Genomic DNA, 23203 nt, shown 5'->3' with positions numbered 1-23203 from the left:
TTAACGTCAGACATAGAGATGCAGAATTTAAAGTTTAGCCTGCTGGGTTTCAGTCTTCCTTTGGTCCAGTATATCCTCACTCTGTCCTTGGAATGATACTGTGTATTTTGTAGCACTGTGTACTGGAAATATGTGATCTTCTTTTTGATTTCACAAAGGATTAAGAGATTGCCTTAAATACCAGTAGAGACTCTGCACTTTGAAACAGCCTATGAGGGCTTTTGAAATTGGACTGAATTCATTTTTGCATTATGTTATGGCTGCAAGCCTATGGGGGCCAGGGAGTGGAATGGGGGGGTATCTGAATGAAAATGCCTTCCTATAGGTTCATATACTTTAATATTTGATTTCCAGCTGGTGGACTGCTTGGGAAGGATTAGGAGATGTAACCTTATTGGAGGAGGTGTGTCATTGGAGGTGGGTTTTGAGGTTTCAAAAGTCCATGCCAGGCCCAGTCTCTCTCTCTCTCTCTCTCTCTCTCTCTCCTGCCTGCAGGCCTGCAGATCAGAATGTAAGTTCTCGGGCTCTGTTCTAACACCATGCTTCCCACCATGTTGGCAATGGGATCACACCCTGAAATTGTAAACAAGCCCATAACTAAATGTTTCTTCTACAGGCAAACTTGGTCACAGTGTCTTATCAGAGCAATAGAACAATCACTGACTCACAGACACTCGAATTCCCACTCTCAGGCGGGCCCAACAACTTTGAGCTTAAAAGCAAAGTCCCTTTCTCCCCAGGTCGTCTTTTGTAAGGGAAGATGTTACTGTTTCAACTTGGCTCAGTGAAGCAAGACATGGCCGTTCAATGGACTCCTCCACTAAATGAAGACAGTGCCCCAAGTTGAGCACCTACAGACAGATACTCTTCAGTTCTCAAGGCAAATCACAGTGACCACCATGTTCTTTAGAGATCCAGGAGACCTTGTCTTTTCTGGTTGGCGTCTTCTGTGTGTATGCTAAGAAATTCAATGAGATAGCAACACGTCTCTGTGGATCCTGGCTGTTAATGTCAAAACATGTGACTTGGCTGTGTCAGCTTCTGTGCAGGCTCTAGAAGAAGGGCAACTTTAGCCACTAAAGCAGCTGAGAACCTTTCTCTGTGGTTCTATTGGATCCTCCAGTTTTAGCCTCCAAAACTAAAGAATGAACCTTGCCCCTCCTTCCGTCATCCCGTGGGAGCTGTCTTTGCCTTCTTGACCTGTCCTCAGCAGCATGAGAAAAGACAGAGAGAAACTCACCTGGAGATGGACAAATTCATTGCTTTCACTTAGTAAATGAACAGGCTGTTCTGTCTACACATCTTATCTTGTCTACACATCTTGCCAGAATGTACAGAGGGTCCTAGTTCACAACTGTCATTGGCCAACTATGGATATAGAGCCACTTCCATTGGTAGAAAGACCAAGATGGTGAGTACAAAAGTCACTTAATAAAATGTGACCGAGTTAATTTGTGAGCATTTAACAATTCAGCCTGCAATCTTCTCTGGAGGAGATTTTAATTGCTGGAATTATAATTTACTTTACACCATCAATTCTTTGTTCTGTTAATCACTGCAGGCGAGATCTTCCTTCTTTTTTCCTGGGGATCGGAGTGGAGAGAAATCACAATAAGATTTTAAAGGTTCTTTTACAACTTGAATTTAGGGATTTTTCTGGAGCTTGGATTTTTTTTTTTAACATAAAAGCTAACTAACCATAGTTAGTTTTAGTTTAAACTATTTAACTTAGGATACAATTCTGTGCCAAGTTCTGGAGGTCCTTTAAGCTAATCTCTGAGTCTGGGAATGGTCTTAGCTCTCGTTTACCCTAACCTTATAATTGGGAATTCTACTCATGCCTAAGTGATACCCAGGTAATGCCAATAGAAGAAGATAATTAATGGAGCAGGAGCCCCTTCCTGCTGGTTCTTTCTAATACATATGTTCCTGAGCCCTTGCTTAACACCTTGACTCTGTTCTTTGTCATAGGGTTTCCAATGTCCTGCTTCAGACTCCAGTCTAGCCATTATAAAAACACATTTTGCCACTGTATCTGCTGTTTATATCACCTCCATTTAGCATTACTTTTTCAAGATCTATTAAGATCTATGGCATACAAGAGACAAGCAGGGTTCTGTCTCGTCCTTTTGATAATTGAGAGAGAAAAATCTGAAACCACAGGCAGACTGGGCCAGACTTCCTGGGTTTCTTTGAAGTCAAGGTCATTCTTGGGATACAGCCCAGTTGGGTACTCAAGGGTGTCTCCAAGAATTACAGCTTCTTAACTCCTGAGATAAGTGGGTCAGTTCTTCAACTTGGCAAATTAGCTACCTTTGGGGACTAAACAATCCTAATAAAAGCTCTGACTGAAATCTAATGACGTCAACTGAGCTAAGAGCCAACTTTATGCCAGTGAAATATTTATTCCTGTCTCTTATTTGTTGGCAGCACAGAGTGCTGAGATCACAGCAAACTCAAGAACCGACTCTATGAGGCAGCTTGAAGCAAGCAAAAAGCATTGGCTCATGGAGCAGGCAGCCAGAGTCTGCCAGGCTGGCCACTGGCATCAGAGGCTGGCATTCCTTTCTCAGGCTGGGATGGGCGGTGGGTGGGGAAACAGGAAGCACCCAGTACTTGCGTCTGTCTAGAAGAAATCATTCTTTGCTGTGAGATAGGGCTTTACCCGGCAGTGTGTGTCCCACCCTGCCCTGATCAGGAACACAGAATTGTAAAAATAAATCACGGTCCCTGAATGTGAAGAGAACAGTTGGGGCACAATCAAATAGTCTTAGAAGAAGGGAAGATGGGGAGAGAATTGTGACTGAGCATTAATCCAGAAGAATGTAGTTACTGCTACAGACGTTTCTCTTATGTGGATGTTATCAATTTGGGTTAGATTTCAGAAAATAGACTTTGAGATGGAGGTGTAGTTCAGTTAGTTAACAGAGTGCTTGCCTAGCATACATTTGATCTGAAACCCTGGGTTTGATCTCTAGTGGTGTACGAACTGGGTGTGTGGTACATGCCTATAGTCTCAGGACTGGGGATGTGGAAGCAGGGGAATCAGAAGTTGGGCTACTTAGCAAATCTGAGGCCAGCTTGGGATATAAAAGACCCTGTCTCAACAAAACAAAACAAAACAAAACCTCAGAACAACAAAAATTCTGCAACAGACCTGATTCTATTGAACTGTTTCTGCCCCTGTCCATCCATCTACTTGTCCAGCAAGGATTCCTTTGGAGAGGTGATGTGGGCATGTTGGCAGTCTCTAGAATGGTGCAGGTCCAAGCCTCCTTCCCTTTCCTGCCTCTCACATCTTTTCCTGGTACTAGGCTGGTTCTACAGTCAGGTTGAGTGACAACCACCAGGTGGAAAGAAGTCCCTTCTCATGACACAGTGATGTCAATAGCACTGCTATGGGCACCAGCCATTCCAGAATCTTATCTTGGTCTGCCCCACACCCCTAAATTCAAAGACCTGCGTAAAGGAGGATAAAGCCATTCACTCTGTCTAAGACTTCTCTTATGCTGTGGTCTTACTTTATAATGTTAGCATGGGGCCAGAGAGATGGATCAGAGGTTAAGAGTGCTTAGTGATCATGGTAGAGGACCTGAGTTAAGTTCCCAGCATCCACACTGGGAAGTAAGCTCACAAATTACGATAACGCTATGCTGTCTTAGTATAACTTGCTATAACTCACAACGATTTATAACTCTAGCTCCAGAGGACCCAGTGCCTCTTGTCTGTAGGCATCTGTACTCATATGCACACATCCACACACAGACATGCATATATCCACATAATTAAAAATAAGATAGATATTTTAAATGGGATTACATTACTCCATGAATGGGTTTAGTGGTGACATCTTCTTCCTTATGGGACAAAGCTCTGCTATCTTTGCCCAAGTAGCTTCAGGGGAGGAAAAGAGCAATGCTTGGAGAAGAAGGGACCTGGACGACGAGGAAGAGAGTGAGAGGGAAGTAGGGGTTCATTTGGTACAGGGCTGGCCTGCTTAGTTGATTTGATTGCTGGGCACCCACTTGAAGAGAGTGACCAGGTAGAAGAGCATCTCTTCAACTCAGTGGGAGCCTGTTCACCTTGCCAATGACATTACTGGAGAATGAAGAACCAAAGCGCCCTTTCTCCAGACTCCGGGACTACATTAGTTGCTAGGCAAAACATACCAGGGTGTTAGTGAGTAGCTGGGACCAGTGACCAGGAGGTTCCTAGACTAGATGAAGATGAGTAGATATATCTGTCCGTCCATCCATCCATCCATCCATCCATCCATCCATCCATCCATCCATCCATCCATCCTTCCATCCATTCCTCCCACCTCCCCTCCATCCATGATGATTTGAATGAAAAACATTTCCCTTAGGCTCAGATATTTGAATACTTGGTCCCTAGTTAGTGGCACTATTTAGGGAGGTTTAGAAGACGTGGCCTTGCTGGACGAAGTATGCCACCGGAAGTGACCTTTTGAGAGCAGCTTTGTTCTATGTCCAGTTCTTTTTTTGCAGTTTACCGCTCCCATTGCCATGCCTCCCTGCCATGATGGCCTCTTATTTCTCTTAATGCCAAAATAAATAAACATAAGTCCAGTCCGGGAATGGCGTTGTATCACAGCAACAGGAAGGTGACTAATCTCGCGTCTGTTCACCCACCCATCTGATCTTTCCGCTGCAACACCTTCTCGTCTCTGCATCCAGTAAGAGCCTGGAGCTGGCCATGGTGGGAGTATGCATTCCATGAAGGTGATGTTGATGGCCACTATAGCAAATAAAGGCTTGATTATGAAGACCTGGATATTAAACAATTACCAAGCCCATCCCCAAGCTAGCTGATGTACTTCTTCTGCCTGTCAATCTATTTTCACATTTGTTCATCCACTCACCTATCCATCTACTGCTTCTTTATCTATACATGCATGTATCTATATATACCTCTATCTACATACACATACAGATGGATGTATCTAGCTATACATCAACACACAGGAATTAGGCACCCTGAACGTGTAAGCATTCTGATGCTCCTCCCTTCTTCACATTTCACTTTTGGGCCTAAATATCTGCCAGGCTCTAGCAGTGAGACAGCAGGAGGATGGTGTTGACTGATTCCTTTATGACATCCCAGGAGGTGTTTCTCTCCCAGTCCTGAGATTATAAACTATTTGAGTCCTGGCACACAGAACAGCCCAGTCTGTGAAGGAGAGTCCTGGCCACTTTTCCTGACCTTCACATTAGATAAACTTTGCTCCAGGACAACTGGTACCAGCAGCAGTATGAAAAGATAGGGGAACGTTGGGGTCAGTGCATCATGGTCTGGGGAGAAGGGATATCAGGCCAAATTCCTCCTCATGACCAGCTATTTTTAAAGAAAAAAATTACATTACCAGTTGAGGATTTCATGATTTGGGGAGTGTGGTTTGAAGGCATGTCTGGAGTTTCCCATGATTTTATATTCTTTCTGTTGGTCTGTATGCAAATTTTCTAAAACCAGAGTTCCCATTAGATAGGCAGAACTCTCACACGGCCTTGTCACACCCGGGCATCAGATAGGATTTCCTAAGTGAGGAAAGTCCCTTCACAAATCATTGGTGTACTGGGATGGCTATCACGTGACCCTTCACAAATCATTGGTATACTGGGATAGCTATCATGTGACCCTTCACAAATCATTGTTGTACTGGGATGGCTATCACATGACCCTTCACAAATCATTGCTGTACTGGACAGTTACCATGTGACCAGTTGCATGGTCCTGGCAGTGGGCAAGCCTTTGAAAGTTTCTAAATGCAGGAAGATGTAGAATTGAAGCGAGATTGGGTTCCATAACTAAACACTGAAGACCCAGAGCTGGGATCGCACAGGTAGCAGAACACGGAAGCAGGAGCTGTGGAGAAGGGTGGCCCCTAGTGAGAGAGTGGCTGGAGCACAGTGAGGGCTGCTGGGAATGTGGCTGATGGGTGTCTCTGTATGTGGTCTGGCAGACTTTTGGTTCTTGCCTATTAAAGGGTTCTAGGAGATTCTTCTTATTCACCTTGCCTCCAACCTTGCTAGCTGAAATAGTATTAAAAAATGTTTTCCAGATTGTTAAAGGAAGTTAGTAAGGAGAAAACTCATGGAAACTGTGTCTGGTACATTAGACATGTTGTATCTGTGGTTTCCATCATTATTAAGCAACCCACTACCACTGCATTTAGTCAGTAGCTAATGTGTATATAACTTACCACATGCTAGATTATGAGGCATATATAATTATAGTCATTAGACTCAGTGCAGTTTGGGGATCATTTTAAAATCAAGTCCCAACCCAAGGACAACTGATCTAAAATTTTAAGTAGATAAGAGATTAGAATTTATAATTAATCTGAACTCAAGGTACAAATTCCGTTCTTTTCTTCGGTCAAATCCAGACAGCATATTTAACTCCCAGAGGCAGATGACGTAATTTAACAGGTTTTCCAGCAAGGTGTCCTTCTTTCTAGTCTTGGTTCTAGAAAATCCTAGACACTCAACACCATGAAGAAAAGAAACAAAGAGGCCCAAGAGGGATTATAACTGTCCTGTGGGTTTCAATGAGCATTTTTTCTTTGATTATTGAAAACCCAGGGTCCTTTGTTTCTCCTAGTGAATGAACTTCGTTAGCGTCAAGTTCAGTCCAAGAAACCAAACTACAAAGGATGGGGGAATTTCTTCAGTCCAAGAACTGAGTTCTTTGAATGTGCCAAGTGCTGGGTTTCCACAGGTGAATGAGGCCTTTGTTTGCCCTCCAGGAATTCACAATCTATTTAAGGAAAACAAAATGTAAAAGGAAGGATCATTGGCAGTGCTCAAGGACCTACCTTAGTTGTTCATTTAATTGCTTTTTGAGTCTTTACTGGGTGCCTGTGGTAGTTTGAATGTAATTGGTCCCCCAAGATCTCAAAAGGCGTGGTACTATTAGGAGGTGTGTCTTTGTTGGAGTGGATATGGCCTTGGTGGAGGAAGTGTGTCACTGTGGGGGGTACAGACTTTGAGGTTTCCTATGCTCAAGATACTATCTAGTACCTAAGTCCACTTCCTGTTGCCTTCTGATCAAGATGTAGCTAGCACCATGTCTGCCTGCATGCTGCCATGGTCCCCACCATAGTGATTATGGACTGAACCCCTGAAACTATGTGAGACATCCCAATTATTTTTTTTTTCATTTGTTAGAGTTTCCCAATATTGTTTCAAGTACTGGGAATTCATGGACAGAAAAGGCAGTTGTGTTTTTTCCACTGAATGTCTCCTTCCAGTGGAGCAAATACTCCTAATCTTTATAAATAGTGTCACACCCTGGTGACCAAGTGTTCTAATCTATGAGCCTATGAAGGGCATTCTTATTTAAACCAACACAGCAAACACAGCCAACACAGCCAACATGGCCAACACGGCCAACATGGCCAACACGGCCAACAACTGCAAATAAATCCAAGTCCAGGAGATCCAATGCCTCTGTCCTCCAAGGATACCTGCATTCATGTGTGCACACACAATTATATATATATATATATAATAAACATTATATATTATATAATATATATTATATATACATATATAATAAACAACCTCCACTATGCTGACTGTATAATGCTTTCTGAACAAGTTAAACATAGAGCCACATTAATAATTCATTTCATGAATGAAATCCAGCCGTTCCATTTCTAGGAATATAACCAAAAGATCAAAAGCAGGGATTCAAACTGGAATCTGTACACTTACGTTCATAGAAGCTGCATCAGGCCGGCTAGCCCAGAGACAGAAACCACTGCATATTAACACATGAACTGGCAAGTAAATGTGGTATGTTCATGCAATGGACTATTGCGGCATTGACTTAAAAAGGTATAGTTCTGTGTTGAAGGTCAGGACCACAGAGCTGTACCCACAGCCCTTTTAGTCAATTTTATCTCAATACAGAGGCACTCTAAGTTGTTCAGCACAGCAGTTGAATTTGCCATCTTCTGACCTTAGCCTCCCGGGTCACGGTATTGCGGGGTACACATTACCATGTCCATCACTTACATACTCTTTAACAAGCTTTTCCCCCTAAAACTAAATGTAATTTATAAGCAAGACACCGACCTCATCATAATCCATCCATCTCTTTCAGATTTTCTACTTATTTGTGCATGTGTGTATATGTGTGTCCATGCACATGTATGACGCTCTACACCATGTATCGCTGTGTAGGTCTGTGTACATTTTCTTAGGCAGGATGCTTACAGTTCAGGCACTGTGAAAATCTTTAGGTTGCCCATCACAAACACCCCCACCTCCTGCATCACTTCCCCAATCCATCCCTGTCCTATACAAAACCTTGTCCTTTCAACATGTTCCCTAAATGGATACACAGAGTTTGTCCTCCTTAGGTTTGCCCTTGCACTCACTAGATCCAGCAGAGCCCAGCTCCATCATCTGGCTTTTGCGAATATCTTTTCAGTATTACTCTTTTCTCTTTGCCTTTTGTCTCTCTCTGGGGAAGCTGAGAAGGAAACCGTGAGCTCTTCTTCCTCATTCACAAGAGTCCCTTCTCCAGCCCCTGACCACAATAAAAATCCTCAATCCATTTTCTTTCCCTGATTCTCAAGCCTTTTGGGGTTTCTTGGGAAGCCTGCCCAGCTGTCTGCTGGGAACTTCACTGTGTGAGCAATAAACCTCTTGTTCCCTCCTGACAGAATGTGGTATCATCAAGCCTGGGCGTTTAAACTAACCTTCATGTGGGAGACCACCCTACTTCTGTAGGATGGCTACAAGCAGCCTGGCTTCCTAAGTTGTCATCCAAGTTGACATTTTAGTTGCTGAGTGGATTCCATGGTGTATTTAACCATTTCCCCGCTGAAGGACATGTGCATCTTCTATAGTTTTTAGCTTTTGCGATCAAAGTAGCTATAAACTTCAAGTACAGGTCTTTATAAGAACATGGGTTTTCATTTCTCTGGGATAAATGAGTTAGAACACAATTCATATTTCACACAGTGACCATGTTTGCACCCTATCCCGTGCCTTTTTAAAAAGTTACATTTGTTTGTTTGTTTATTAGTGGGGCAATCAGAGGTCAGGACAACTTGCAAGAGTCATCTCTCTCCGACATATATGGATCTAATCCACTTGGGAAGTAGAAAAGACAAGATCTCTTTTGTAAATTGGGAGCATGGGGACCATGGTAGAGGGTAGGAGGGGAGAGGAGAGGATCAGTTCTGAGCTTTTGCATTAACTGCCATCCACAGTCAGCCAGCATTTTATAAGTGCCCATTCCCCTCCTCACCAACATTTGCTATTGGCTTTATGATAGTAGCCACTCTGAGTGGACTGAGATGAAATTCAGTAGTTTTGAATTGTCTTTCTCTGATGACTAAGAATCTTGAATCTTCACGTGATTTTTGTTTGTTATTGTTTTATGTTATTTGAGGTTGGCAAGGGTCTTCCTACGTAGGCCAGGCTGAATTAATTATAATAGCTCATAGCAGTGGTTCTCAACCTTCCTAATGCGGTGACCCTTTAATTCAGTTCCTCATATTGTGTTGACCCCCAACCATAAAATTATTTTTGTTACTACTTCATAACTGTCATTTTGCTACCATTATGAATCATAATGTAAACATCTGCTATGAGACCTTAGTGAAAAGGATCATTTGACCCCCAGAGGGGTCTTGACCCACAGGTTGAGAACTATTGGTTTAGAGACTCTTAACTCTTGTGTGAATAATACATCCACCTTGAATTATAACCTACACCCTTTGAATGGTCTCGGCCATTTTGAGGCCAGTCATAAATGCTGTTGGGTTCTGGTTGCTTGGCATGACTGCTGAACTAACCACAGAATCTTGTGTCCTGGGTACTGTCTGAGAGACATCTGCATGCACATGGATAGAATAGCTGGCTTATTTTTTATGGTTTACTAATACATATTTAGTTAGCGAGTGTTGTCTGGATGGTAACATCTGCCCTGCTTGTTTTTGTTAGAACCCTCAATATAACTTCACAGAAGAGATGCTTCTAGTCCTGGCTTACTAATTCCTTCTTGGCTATCATTTGCATACGCCATCTCTGCCGCAGGTCAGTTTCAGACCCGCTAGAGTAGGTAGAACTGAATTCTGTCTTTGTGGAATCACGGAGTGGAAGCCATCTGTAAGACACATTTAGACTGTAAGATGCATTTCAGAATTTAGACTGTCGGAAGACAGCACATAGCACCGCTGAGGTCAGAAAACATGGTCCACGACTGTCATACTTCCTACCATGCCATCCCTCCCAGCGCCTATGCCAGCAGGAGCAGCCTGCACAGAACACAGCCATAAATACACATCATTAACGTCCATCAGGAGCACATTTCCTGGAGCATGCAAAGCTGGGGCTGGCCACCTGCTCTGAATGGCCTGCTCATTTCAAATGCAAACTCCTCGTTGCGTTCAGGCCTCTTACATTGGCACCTGTTCTTATGGGGCCCGGGAGTCTATGTTCAAGTCTTCCAAGTGGTTTTCAGCTCGTTAATAACTACCTAATGCTGGGGGAAGGGGCAGATAAAAAAGGCTGCAATTGCATAACTATTCATGCTGATTATGAAAATCCATTTCGGCTGCAGAAATGTGAAAACATAGCAGGAATGTACACAACAGAGTCAAGGCAAAAACAGCATCACATATCCCTAGAAAACATACTGGTAACTTAGGCAGGTCCTGATGCCCCGAGGGAAATGTAGGGATCTCTTTCTGTTCTGGGATGAGCCGGCTATCTGGTAGAAGTCTTTCCAGGACCCTTCAAATGACATTGTGCTGGTTTTTATCTCTTGGTCTCAGACTTAACCCCTTTAGCCCAAGTTCATTGGAGACTAACAGGCTCTCTTCGTATTGACGGCTGAGTACTGAGGCCTGGAAGGAGAGGAAAGGAGCGCATCAAAGCTCCCTTCTAAGAAACTCAATGACAAGGACAAACAGCCGTGTTTAGCTTCTGCTGTCTATCAACAGACTCAACAGAGTCTCCCGCCTCTCTCCCACCCACTCCAGCTCTCAGCATTCCTGCAGATGAGTCCCTGGCCCAGACAATTGCTTTCTTTTAAAACCTGTGAATGACTGATGACTAAAGCCACATGCCTCCCCCAGTGCAGATAAATTTGTCACAGTGGCTCTAATATCTCCTGATCATTTCCTCGGGGAAATAACAAGGTAAAGCAGGCTTTTGTTACTTTCCTAGGAAATCTTTCTTTAAAAGCAGGGTAGGTGTGCTGAACTTCTTCAAGGACAAAACTGTCCTCGATTCCAGTTCTGCTATTCTTCTGGCCAGTCGCTGGCCTCCTGAGGGTGTCCCATGCACACAGATTGTAAGGGCAGGGGTGTCTCAGGGACACAAAACATAAAGCTCCCACTCTTAGAAATTCTAGTCTAAGAGACAAAACTATACCACAGGCAAGTCCATGACGCTCCACAGGGAAACTCAGAGAATTTGTTCACATCTCCAGTTTTACTGTTAAACGCTGTGGCTCCACAGTTCGGTAGAGTCTACCTTGCAGGAGATGGCAGAGGACAGGACCTCTTCAGGGAAGTGAAGGATCAAGGGTAGCTCTCCAGGGTTAGCATCTGGATCCAGGCGAAGACAGAGATGGGAGAAAAGCAATCCAGCTTGGCAGTCAGGGGCAGAGGACTATCGGCTGGTCTGTTGCCTTGGTATCTGATTATAGATCTTCCCTTCTTTTCCTCTCAGCAAGCATGTCATACCCCACTTCCCCTGCCAAGCCCGACTCCTTTCTCTGGCTACTCAGACAGGATCATTAGAACTGCTTCTTCACGTGGGGTTGAAAATAAGAGAATGCTTAACGCTTGGTACCAGAAGACATTTGCCTCTTGGTACCAGAGGGAAACTGCCCGTTTCCCTCTGGGGGGAGTGAATAGATGTTGGCTTGGGGAAGAAGGGGTTGAGGTCATCATAACAGAAATGGGAGCCTCAAATGTTTAATATTTTTACTGACTCTCTAGGAGATTAATTCATTCCATCACACGAAAACTTGAGGGAATGGGATGCATTGGAAGAAACACCCTCACTTATAATTTAGAATAATATAATAATTTAGACTAATATAATAATAATGTGTATTAAAGACAATAGGTAAAGGACTTACATGTTAGTGGCTATCAAAGGACATAACAATTTCTGCTACTCCCTCTATAAGCAAATCACGATGAGTTCAAATTCAGTGTCGAAAGACTGAAGCATCTCTTAATTTGAAACACACTGGCCCGCCGCCAATCACGGCGCAGGAGCGCTAACCTTGAGTAGCGCAGTACTCAAGCCCGGACAAGTGTCAGTTAATTGGGGGATAATGACAAATGACCTCAGACCTTCCAAGATAAACATGAGGAGAAAGCAGAGGTTAAGAGTCACCCCAAAGGAGACACAGATGTCTGTAATGCTTACTGTTTCTGTAGGTGATTGCATAACCCACTTGGGATTCCTGCTTTTCTAGACAGAGAACAGAAGAGAACTTTGTCCTTCAAGCCCTCGTCTGTTTCATGGTCAGGGAAGAAGCAGAGACATTCGATGTCAATACACTCTGATGTCAGGGTGTATTGAGCGAGCGAGTATGGGCTGATGTGCAGGAGAAACCCTGGAAACGTAGTTCGGGGGTAATATCAGTACCGCTGACCTTACCACTTAGCCCGGCGCTTTGGGGAGAGGCAGAGTTACCAGAACCAAATGAGCCTCTCACACAGAGGAAGCCGCACAGAGAGAGAGGAGACTTCCACTTCAGCCAGCAGCCCCAGACGACTTGATGGGAAATGAGTCAGGGAAATAAACATACTGATACCACTTTCTCTTTTCCTCTGGGCACATCCACCCAGAAAAACGAGGAAAGAGAGAAACCCACTACTGTAGCTCATCTTCCGAGGCCGAGAACAATGCGGAGAGACAGTCTGGGAAACAGACAGCATCTGGCGTGAGAACAGGCATGCTTTTCTGCTTCCTGTTCTGCCAAGATGCAGGGTAGAGGTAACAGCTGCAAACTTCTGTCACCACAGAGCAGCCTGCCACCATGCCTTCCCTTGCAGAAGGGACTGTACCCCCTCAAACTGGGCTCCCAATTGAGATGGCCTTGAGTACCACAGACACATTGGAATCTTTAACAGAGATGGGACAGTAAAAGAGCATGGATGTTTGAAATTGGATCGACTGTATTTGCATCTTAAGAGCCAGGAGCCTATGGGGTCAGGGGTGGAATGTTATGGTTTGAACGTGAAATGTCTCTTTAAGGTTCCCGTGCTTACACATTTTGGTCCCCAACTGGTGGCTCTGTTTTGGAAAGTGGCAGCACCTCTGGGAGGTGAAGCCTCACCAGAGGAAGTGGGGTCACTGGGGACAAGCCTTGAGATTGTGTAACCAACTCCACTTCCTGTCCATTTTATGCTTCCTTTTCTGCAATAATGTGAGATGGAGTGTCCAGGTTGTGCACTTCTGCTGCCATGGAGATGGCTGCAGCCGTGCCTTTCCTCTCTGCAATAGGCTCCATCCCCTCCACCTCTAGGTCAGAACTAACCCCTTTGATGGCAGGTGAGAAAAGAGGAGCTAGGCTGGGCCCAATGCTTCACACCCGTGACCCTAGCACTCAAGAGGCGGTGCCACACTCAAGAGGGCGGGCTGCATTGTGAGTGCTAGGTCAGTTAGGGCAACATAGTGAAACTCTGCCTTCAGAAAGCTAGACGTTGGTTAATGTATCATCAGCTTGGGCAACCATAACAAAACACCACAAATGGTGTAGCTTTGAAAATAAGAATTTTTATTGCTCACCGTTGTGGAAATTAGAAGTGCAAGACACAAGTGTGGTGGTTTGAAAGAAGATGGCCCCCCAAAGGGAGTGGCACTATAAGGAGGTGTGGCTTTGTTGGAGTGGGTGTGGCCTTGTTGGAGGAAATGTGTCTCTGTGGAGTCAGGCTTTGAGATCTCAAACATGCTCAAGGTACCACCCAATATCTCAGTCTGCTTCCTGTTGCCTTCTGATCAAGATGTAGTCAACACCGCACCTACCTGCTTGCCACCATGCTCCCCACCATGATGATAATAGACTGAACCTCTGAACTGTAAGTCACCCCAATTAAATGTTGTCCTTTATAAGAGTTGTTGTGCCCATGGTGTCTCTCCACAGCAGCAGAAGCCCTAATTGAGATACCAAGTACCAGCAGGTTTGGTTTGCCTCTCTTACTGTGTCCTCAGGTGGCTACCCCTCTATAACCATGCACCCCGGCATCCAGTCATAATGAACTGAAGCCTCACTCTCTTTATTACCTCATTGAACTATACTTACCTTTTCTAAGGTCCTCTCTCCCAAGACAATCACATTGGCGTTTGGAAAGAAACTGTGCAGTTCAGTCCATACTAACAGTTGGCGAGCCCTTTAAATAACTGGAGTTTGTAGGTAATTGGACTCCCCAAAACACCTCCCGTTTTTTTGTTTTTTTTTTTTTTTAACTTGATCACTACAACAATATTTCATCAACCTCCTTTTTCTGGTATTCAGCATTTATTTCTGCCCATCTGTCTCTAGAGACCCTAAGACCCAGCTCTGACCTTGGCCATTGATTTGCAGACACCATATCCAGAGAGCTTGACTCTCGCCTGGACCTTCATTCAACCCAGGGAGCGACTTTGCATTCTTTCCAGCATCATAAAGTCGCGAACCTCTTTTTTCTGAATCTAGGGAGCTGGGTTTGTACCGCTTGTGCCCTCAAGACCTGACTAGTCCTAAGTAGAGATAGGAGGCTTTTATTTATTTTTGGGAATTGTGATCTAGTGACCTGGTCGTGGGAAAAACATTTTAAATGTTATTCTTAGTTGTGACGTGGAGGCTAGCTTTTAAAATAGCAGTTAGCTCCCATCTGTACTATACGGATCCATCCCTGGATAGTTCTATGGTGTCAGGGAAAGGGACATAGCACCCCGTGTTAGGGATCAGCAAGCCATCATTATGTGACTTAATAAAGTCATTTAGGAAGAATCAAGAACAAACTCACTGTTCACAAAGAGAAAGAAAACCATAGACTGACATGGATTTCACAGGCAGTTCAGATATCAGAGAAGGATTAACCACTGAGCCCTCGGGCTGCTCATTAAGCCACCCTCCTCATTCCTGATGAGATGGGTGGGCTGGAGCCAGGATGCTCAGGAGACAAGGGCTGCTTAGTGTGGCCTCTAATCAAATGCCTTGAATATGTTGCCTCCGAAGCTGTAGACAGCGACTGTGCTAAATTACTCATCCTGACTTTTACTGGGGACCTTCCTCCCATTTCAATTACTTGGGATTTTTATAGAAAATTGGCTGTGGGAATTTGACCCCTCCAACTGCCTGGTAATAATCTGGCCTGAATAGCAAACCCAGCATGGGTTGGTTCTGGGGCAAGCCAGAGCATTCTCAGAAGGATTTGAGAGAAGCTGACCTGGACTGAGCAGACGGCTGGAAATCTGTCTCCAAAAAGCCGATGCTATCTACTTGTGAGACTGTGCTATTTATGCAGTAGTGAGAAACATTAGAAACGTCGCTCAGACCAAGATTTGACGCCAGTTTGTCTAAAATAGCAGTCGGCCTTGTTATGAATGGTTCGACCACCTACTGCTAGGCCTATGAAGGCACTGTTGAATATCTGTATCAAAACATAAATCAGTGGTTTTTGAAGGAGGCTCTTGTAACCTAGCATCTAACTTGAGATTCTCTTGCTTGAGCCTCCTGAGTGCTGGGATGACGGCTCAGCTGAAGGAGGCTTATTGTGTACGTGCATGGGGGCCAGCAGACCCATGGATAGTGACATTCTCTGTTCAAGGCTCCATGTCCTATTTATCTGCATTATTCCATGGAATGTTGACAGTCAGCTAGCAAGTCAGCAGCTATCTGAACCCAGATCTACAAATGACAGAACAGGTTCTGAGGGAGTCGGTGACTCTGGAAATTTACATAGCTCGTAACTGGCGATCTTATTTCATGGTCTGAGTCTTCATTGCGACTGTAATACTTTATTTAGTTTTTAAAACATTTAGCATTGTGCGAGTATGTGTGTGTGTCCATGTGCACGTGTGTGTGTGTATGTGTGTGTGTATGTTTGTCTGTGTGTGTGTGTGTATGTTTGTCTCTCTGTGTGTGTGTGTGTGTGTGTGGACTACTTTCAGGAACTGGTTTATTCCTTTCATCTTGTGGGTCCTGGGTATGAACTCAGGTTATCAGGTTTGGCAGCAGGCACCCTTATCAGCTGACCATTCCTCTGGTGCTCACAGATATAATACTTTAAATTTAAACTATACTAGAAGGATGTAGGAGTAAATAGATAAATAAATACTAATCTTCCAGTTCACACTATGATTGGACTCTTGAGCATCTCCCTAAACGACTTTGTGTTGAAGGCATAGTCCCTAGTCTGTGGCCCTGTTGGGAGGTGGAGGACCCTTGAGGAGGCGGGGCCAAGTATAAGTCAGATAAAATTGAGGGCTTACCCTTGAAGGAGACATTGGGAATCCAGCTATTTTTCTTTCTTTTCGCTTCTAAGGATTCCAGGAGGTGAGCATGCTGCTCCCCTGTCATGAAGCACTGCCTCACCACAGACAGACCCACACAACAGGGACAGTTGATCACGAGAGCCGAAATAAACCTCTGAAACTACAGGTCAGAATAAACCGTTGCTATTTTAGTTGAGTATTCCAGGTTTTGGAATGCCGTAACGCAAACTTGACTAACACAGCTTGTTGGCATCCCTTAGTCAATGCGAATAATCTCCTTCGTTAATATCAATAGCATCCATTGTTTTTGGTTCTCCCACCCCTAAACCTACAATGTTTTACATTGTGGTCTCAGTCTTACTTCATTCCTATCTAGAGGATCATTTCCTGATAGGAGACCTGGGTGTATCTAAACTTGAGGACCAGGTTACACACTCAGTGTTTTCAGGCATGTCTAGCGGCCAGGCAGGCAGTAAGGTTCACCCAGAAGGCATGAAGGGTCTTTTGCTCAAAATTAGATGTAGGGTAAAAGGCCAGAATCTGAAGGAGAACAAGTAGAACTTGTGGGTGTTTTTCTTTTTTTTTAGCCCCCCAAGAACACACACCGTCCACCGAGGAGATAAAATATTGAAACCGCTGCAGGGGCTTTGTGAGGCTCAGTAAGAACTGGAGAGCTGCAGTACCTTCCCACAGGGCTGGTCTTCAGCGAGGGCGTGGCTGGGCGTGAGGATCAGCGTGGCTCTGAGAAAGGAAGGCAGGCAAGGTCCTGTGGCCTAACCCTGACCTGCAGGGAGGCAGCAGTCCGTCTCCAAGGTGACAAGGAGGAAGCTGGAAGGGACCAGACAGACACGACAAGAGAAAATGATGCTCTTTGGTCACAGTATGTCATCTTTGTTCCCACATTCAGTTATACATCCAGGAGTTCCTCGATGGCTTGCGTGTGTAGGCAGGAAAGTTTGAAGAGGAACCTTAGAACTTCCTAACCATGTATGAGATGGGGAGTTGGAGTGGAATAAATACTGCTCTGTTGCCATTTGTGAACTTCTGATGTCCCGGGGAAACACAGACCAGCCCAAATTAAGAGGCCACTTTCACCTTTTGAGGTTTTTAAGGAGAATTATGCCAAAAAGGACAAGTAAGCAACCCCCAACATGGGCCTTGGGTGGGGTTTTCAGAGCCTTAGCTCCTCCACATCTCATTAGCTCCAACATGCTTCCTCCCCGTGCCTGTAATATCCAGAACACACACTGACACTTCACATAGAAACAAACAGAAAAACCCTTTAAGCTCTGTTATGAGTAAGAAGAACTTTAGAAATGCGCCCACTTCACTATGAAGAATGTGGCTAGACAGGATCACAGTTTTATAGACCACCACAGGCAGCCAGCAGCCCACTGAGGAGGTATTAACCTGAAAACACACATTAACTGAATCCACACATGGCACCCAGTGTCTTACTAAGTCAAACCAACCTGAAGATAAAGAACTCCAATGCTAGCTGGATTCTGCCTATCAAATGTGGTGTATCTATTATATATATATCCTATGGACACCTACATCTGAAAAGCTATATATGGCCATAAGGGATAGGAATCCAGTTTAGAGAGTACTCTTGTCTTCTGTTTTCCTCTTGACAGGGGAACTTCAAGATCAAGAGGAACTATTCTGTTTCTGTAGACCTACCTGCTTTGGGTTGATAGTTTCTGCTACTAGGAAAACCTTGAAATCCCTGTGGACAAACAAAGTTTCTCTTCTTTAATCAATGAAACAGGAAAGTGAGTAGCTGAAATATCCATGAATTTCTTGCCACAGCAGCATGCGTTAACAGTTCAATTCTGAAACACTGGCCTTGAGGTTATGAAGAAAAATTGTTCTTCAAAATATCCCTGAAGCAGTAAACTAAGGAACAACATGTAGACCACAGATGCTCCAGGATATACAGAACGGAGACCGGGTTACTGTTTCATTCATTTCTGTAGTATCCATTTATCATGACTGGCTCATGGTAAAATACACTAGGAAGAACCAAGCCACTGTGAAGTAGCTGATCACTAGAAAGAGTTTATTTAAGTCCTACAACTGGGGGTTGCTAGCAACAGCCCATTGGAGCCTGAGTTTCTCCCAGTAAATGACGAAGAGACCCAAAGTAGAGAAGTAGGAAATAACTTGAGAATCAAAAAGCATGATCACCATGGATACTATTTCTGAGGGCCACGGAGAATACATTAGTCTATGTAGCTACTGTATGCTGTAGCATGTACTAGCTATGCCACATTTGATAGGCAGAATTTACTAATCTGTATTCTCAAGTGCTCCCTTTTTCATGAAATAGTTGAAGCCCCAGTGGCCACCAGCTGTGTGACATGGAGTTTTCATTCTGCATGGCATGTCCGTGAGTAGGTTTCCATACCTACAATCTAAGGTCAGGAGACGCTGAATTACCATATCAGCGCGGTTCTGTTAAGTTCTACTGCCTAACTATAAACAAACAAATGATTCAATGGCAGCTACTTATTAGGCAATGATTCATACCCAAGAATGAATTTCTTGGGCAATTGTAAAGGGTATGTGCCTGTGTCTTCCACTTGACACTGTGTTGTCTCTATGGCTTACTATGGAATTATGACATTGGAAGATCGTTGTACCCTCAAGTTTCTCCAGGGAAAGGAACTTATGAGTAGTTTGATAAGAGACTGTCTGTTGAGGGAGAGAGGGCCTGCTTTTTGTCCTGGCCGCCTGGCTAGCTTACACCCAAAATAATCACACAGAAACTGTATTAATTAAAATTACTGCCTGGCCCATTATCTCTAGCCTCTTATTGGCTAACTCTCACATCTTGATTTAACCCATTTTTAATAATCTGTATATCACCACGAGGTCGTGGCTTACCAGGAAAGATTCAGCATATCTGACCTGGCAGCTCCATGGCAGCTCCTTCTCTCTGCTTTCTTTCTCCCAGAATTCAGTTCTGCCTTCTCTGCCTACCCAAGTTCTGCTCTATCAGGCCAAGCAGTTTCTTTATTGATTTAATCACATAGAAACTGTATTAATTAAAACACTGCTTGGCCATTGGCTCTAACTTCTTATTGGCTAACTCTCACATCTTGATTTAACCCATTTCTAATAATCTGTATATCACCATGAGGTCATGGCTTACTGGGAAAGATTAAGCATGTCTGACCTGGCAGCTCCATGGCATCTCTCTCTGACTCTGCTTCCTTCTTCCCAGAATTCAGTTCTGTCTTCTTCACCTACCTAAGTTCTGCCCTATCAGGCCAAGCAGTTTCTTTATTCAACCAATGAAAGCAACACATAAACAGAAGGACCTCCTACACCAACTGTCTGTCCACTTGGTCTTTTCAATGTTTCTTACTTCCCCTCTACCTGTGTACTGCCTAGACATCACTCACTTGGTTTGGCAGTCACCATATGTAGCAGTGGCTGTATCTGGGTCTCCAATCCCCGCTCCCAGCAACTGCTCCAAGGAAAATGGAAGTACAAGTTTTAACATGTCCTTGCCCTTCAGGGACAGTTCCCTGACCAGCTTTCCTGATCACTGAGCCGTAATCCTTTAGTTTCATAACACAGTTTTCAGGATAAGTTAGGCGTTTAACAGCTAATGGTTCTGTGGGGAGGTCTAAGAGATTACTGGTGATGATCCAAAAGAGCTAGCCAGGATAACAGATGATAATTTAATAAACAGACAATTGGATTCTAGTCAAACCAGTCATGACATGATTACTGTAAGGCATTTGATGGGTTGCTGCTTTTGCCTCTGTGGAACCTCTTTCTTGCTGAAACCAGGGAAGGATTTATTCAAAACATGGGTTAAAGGATTATTGCATATTTTCCACAGTAAAGAACATATTGCTTTGCTGTCCAAGTTACAGAAGACTCAGCTCTCTCTGAAGGACATTTAAGCACTCCACCCTCCTCATAGAGTAACGCTAAAATATTAGTACAAATGAGACGATTATTGAAAGCGAGACCTAGGACAGAATAGCTCCAAGATCACTCCCAGCTGAGAATAATCTTCATGCTAAGGAAAATGAGACTGTCATTTAAGACCAAGAGAACTGACATTTATTAAACTCTTGTCGTACTAAATATTTCATAATTATTATTTCACATAACTCTTAGGGAAATGCCCTGAAGGTGAGGTATATATCCATATCTTATAAGCATGAAGAGGAGGAAACTGAAGCCCAGAGGGAAGTGTGGAGAATGCTTTCAAGTTCTGTTCACTTGACCCTGTGTAAACTCTAGGCACTTGGGATGCCCATATTAGGAATGGCTTCTGCAAATGGATGGCTTGACAGATATGTCCCAACTTTGTTGGGCTTCACGACCCCCAAAACCTGTTCCACCTGGAAGAGTTGGGTTACCTGTCCCTCCAAAGGCAAATTCCACACCGTGGCATAGGATGGCTTTGGATCTCGTCAATAGGATAGATCATTGGTCACTGTATCTTGAAATGAGGGGAGCAGAGAGGCAGAGGCCTTGGATGACCTTCAAGAGAGTCTTCTCATCTGGAGAACCTGCCCAGTGTCTCACTTGTCAAGAAAAACACTACTTCTCCTCTGGGACTACCAACTTTACTGAAAGCAGAGTCCAGCTTCTAACTCATCCCTGAACTCAGGACCTTACAGATTCTGGCAAGACAGCTCAGTTACATGTAATGAATTTTAGAGAGCTATAGAAATCCAAGGCAAAACTGTACAACTCTTATCCCTGAGAGTGTTTGAACTTAAGGCCATTTCAGTGATGTCATGTTTGTCTGCTATCTCTCTGGAGATAGCCCTGGGCTTGTCCCCAGCCAAAACTAGGACCTGGGCCTCTTTTGAAACATTAAAAAGCCATTCTTTTACTTAGTGTTGAGAAATCTCCTTGTAAAGAGGTCTCATGGGGACTGAGTAGGAAAATCCAGGCTGACTTTATGGATAAGCTGCTCTCAGAGAGTCAAAGTTCACACCTCTGAGACAGGCTGTTTTCCCAGGGGCTGTTCCTCTTAGGATGCCCATTCAGAGGCATCACATTCAACCACTGGTTCATTACTTCTCACCTTTCAAACCAGGAACAAATGGTTGAGGTGCCTATTTAACATCGAAGCACATCTGGCCAACAGGTTCTCCCAGCATCCCTCAGTGTCCCTACCTGTTACAGGGTATGACTAGAATACCCCATCCAGTACCCTAAACTCTCCAGCCCAGGGGCTGGACTGCCCTTCCCCTAGAGGTTCTTCCCTATACAATCCAAACATTTTAGTTACCCACCCACTTTGAACCTTTAGCCTCTTGACTGCTGCACCTGGTTCCCCTCTCTCCCCTGTTCCTCCCCCTCTTCCCACAGGGCCCAGCTCAGTCTGGTCGTCCACTCTGCCTCTACCTACGCTCTCCCTTTATCTACAGTAAACGTTCTCCTCCACCATACCTAGCAGCAGCTATTCCTTTTTATTTCTTTTTTTTTCATTCACCTTCTCTCTGCCAATAAATAAATACCAGGCAGTGGAGTCCACACAAGTGAGCTCATGCTTCTTAGCACAATACTGCTAGGTGTGTGACTTATTATTGAGTATCTATTATCCCACCTATTGTGTGGAAGCCTCTACTCCGGATGAACAGTAGAGTTGAAAATGTCCTTCTGCTTCCCTGGATGAGTCTGAGGAGATCCTACCATCTGCAGAGCATCTGAGCAAACGCCATTAACTGAAGGATCCTCTGGAAGAGTTGGGGTAGGCAGGTAGCACAGGCAGGTAGCTCAATAGAATGCTTTTCTGGCACACACAGGCAATGTATTTGACCCTCACCATGGCCTAAACCATGGTGATGCATACCTGTAATCTCAACCTCTGAGGTATGGATGCAGGAGGGTCAGAAATTCAAACTCATTCTCAACTACACAGCAAAGTCTAGGATAGCTTGGGCTATGTGAGACCCTATCTCAAGAAACAACAACAACAAAATCCATGAAAGCAAGCTTAAAGACAAAGAAGTCAGGAAGTAGGATCTCAGAGGAAAGGAATTTGAACTGTAGCAAAAATTATTGGCAAGAATTTCCTAACTAGATGTCAGCTCCAAAGAATAAGCGTGACTAATTTGTGCATGTGATTGGGACAATAACCACAATAACCATAGCTGTTGTGCTGTGTTTTTAATGCCCCCCCCCGACCAAAACTCCTGGTGAAATATTATCCCTATGTGAAGTGCTAGGAGACTTACATTGCTAACAACCAAGTGGAACTTTTAAGACATGAATGAGTGCTCGGCTCTCAAGAGTGGATTAGTTTATTCGGGAGTTAGTGGAGTTATACAGATAGAAGCAAATGCATTAACTTGAGAATGAATCTTATAAAATTGAGGTTCTACTCTAGCTCTCGTGTGTGTTTTTGTGAAGCAGTGGCCTGCACTGTCTCAGGACTCTATTGAGTCCCCAGTTGGGAGGAGACCATCACTGAAAAAGCTACTTAGCCCTAGATTCCCAGTCTCTAGAGTCAGGAACTGAATAAGCCTTTATCCGTTATAAATCACCCAGTCTATGACATTGAGCTATAGAAACAGAATATGGACTAAGACACATTCATTGTCCATGAATGTTGTTATCTGGATGTTTCGGCTCTACGACATAGCCTGAATAGGTCAAACAGATTCTACTGTACACTGAACCTCATGGACAAAGAGACCCTTCTTGCCCCAATTCTTTCTATCTTTCTGCTCATAGAA

The 23203-nt window shown here is 44.1% G+C and overlaps 1 long non-coding RNA gene across 1 annotated transcript in view; it reads left to right on the top strand.

Annotated features, from left to right (window-relative positions):
- The first annotated feature begins 838 nt into the window (after positions 1-838).
- LOC146891587 (uncharacterized) overlaps positions 839-23203 on the top strand; it is a 34329-nt gene continuing 11964 nt past the window's right edge. The window contains exon 1 of the long non-coding RNA XR_015735039.1: positions 839-1411. This is a non-coding gene — a long non-coding RNA (uncharacterized LOC146891587). The remainder of the gene's footprint in view (positions 1412-23203) is intronic.

The sequence above is a fragment of the Myodes glareolus genome, chromosome 15 (genome assembly GCF_982192425.1).
Source record: "Myodes glareolus chromosome 15, mMyoGla1.1, whole genome shotgun sequence".
In the NCBI taxonomy this organism is placed as follows: domain Eukaryota; kingdom Metazoa; phylum Chordata; class Mammalia; order Rodentia; family Cricetidae; genus Myodes; species Myodes glareolus.
This window is presented reverse-complemented; position numbering and strand designations above follow the sequence as displayed.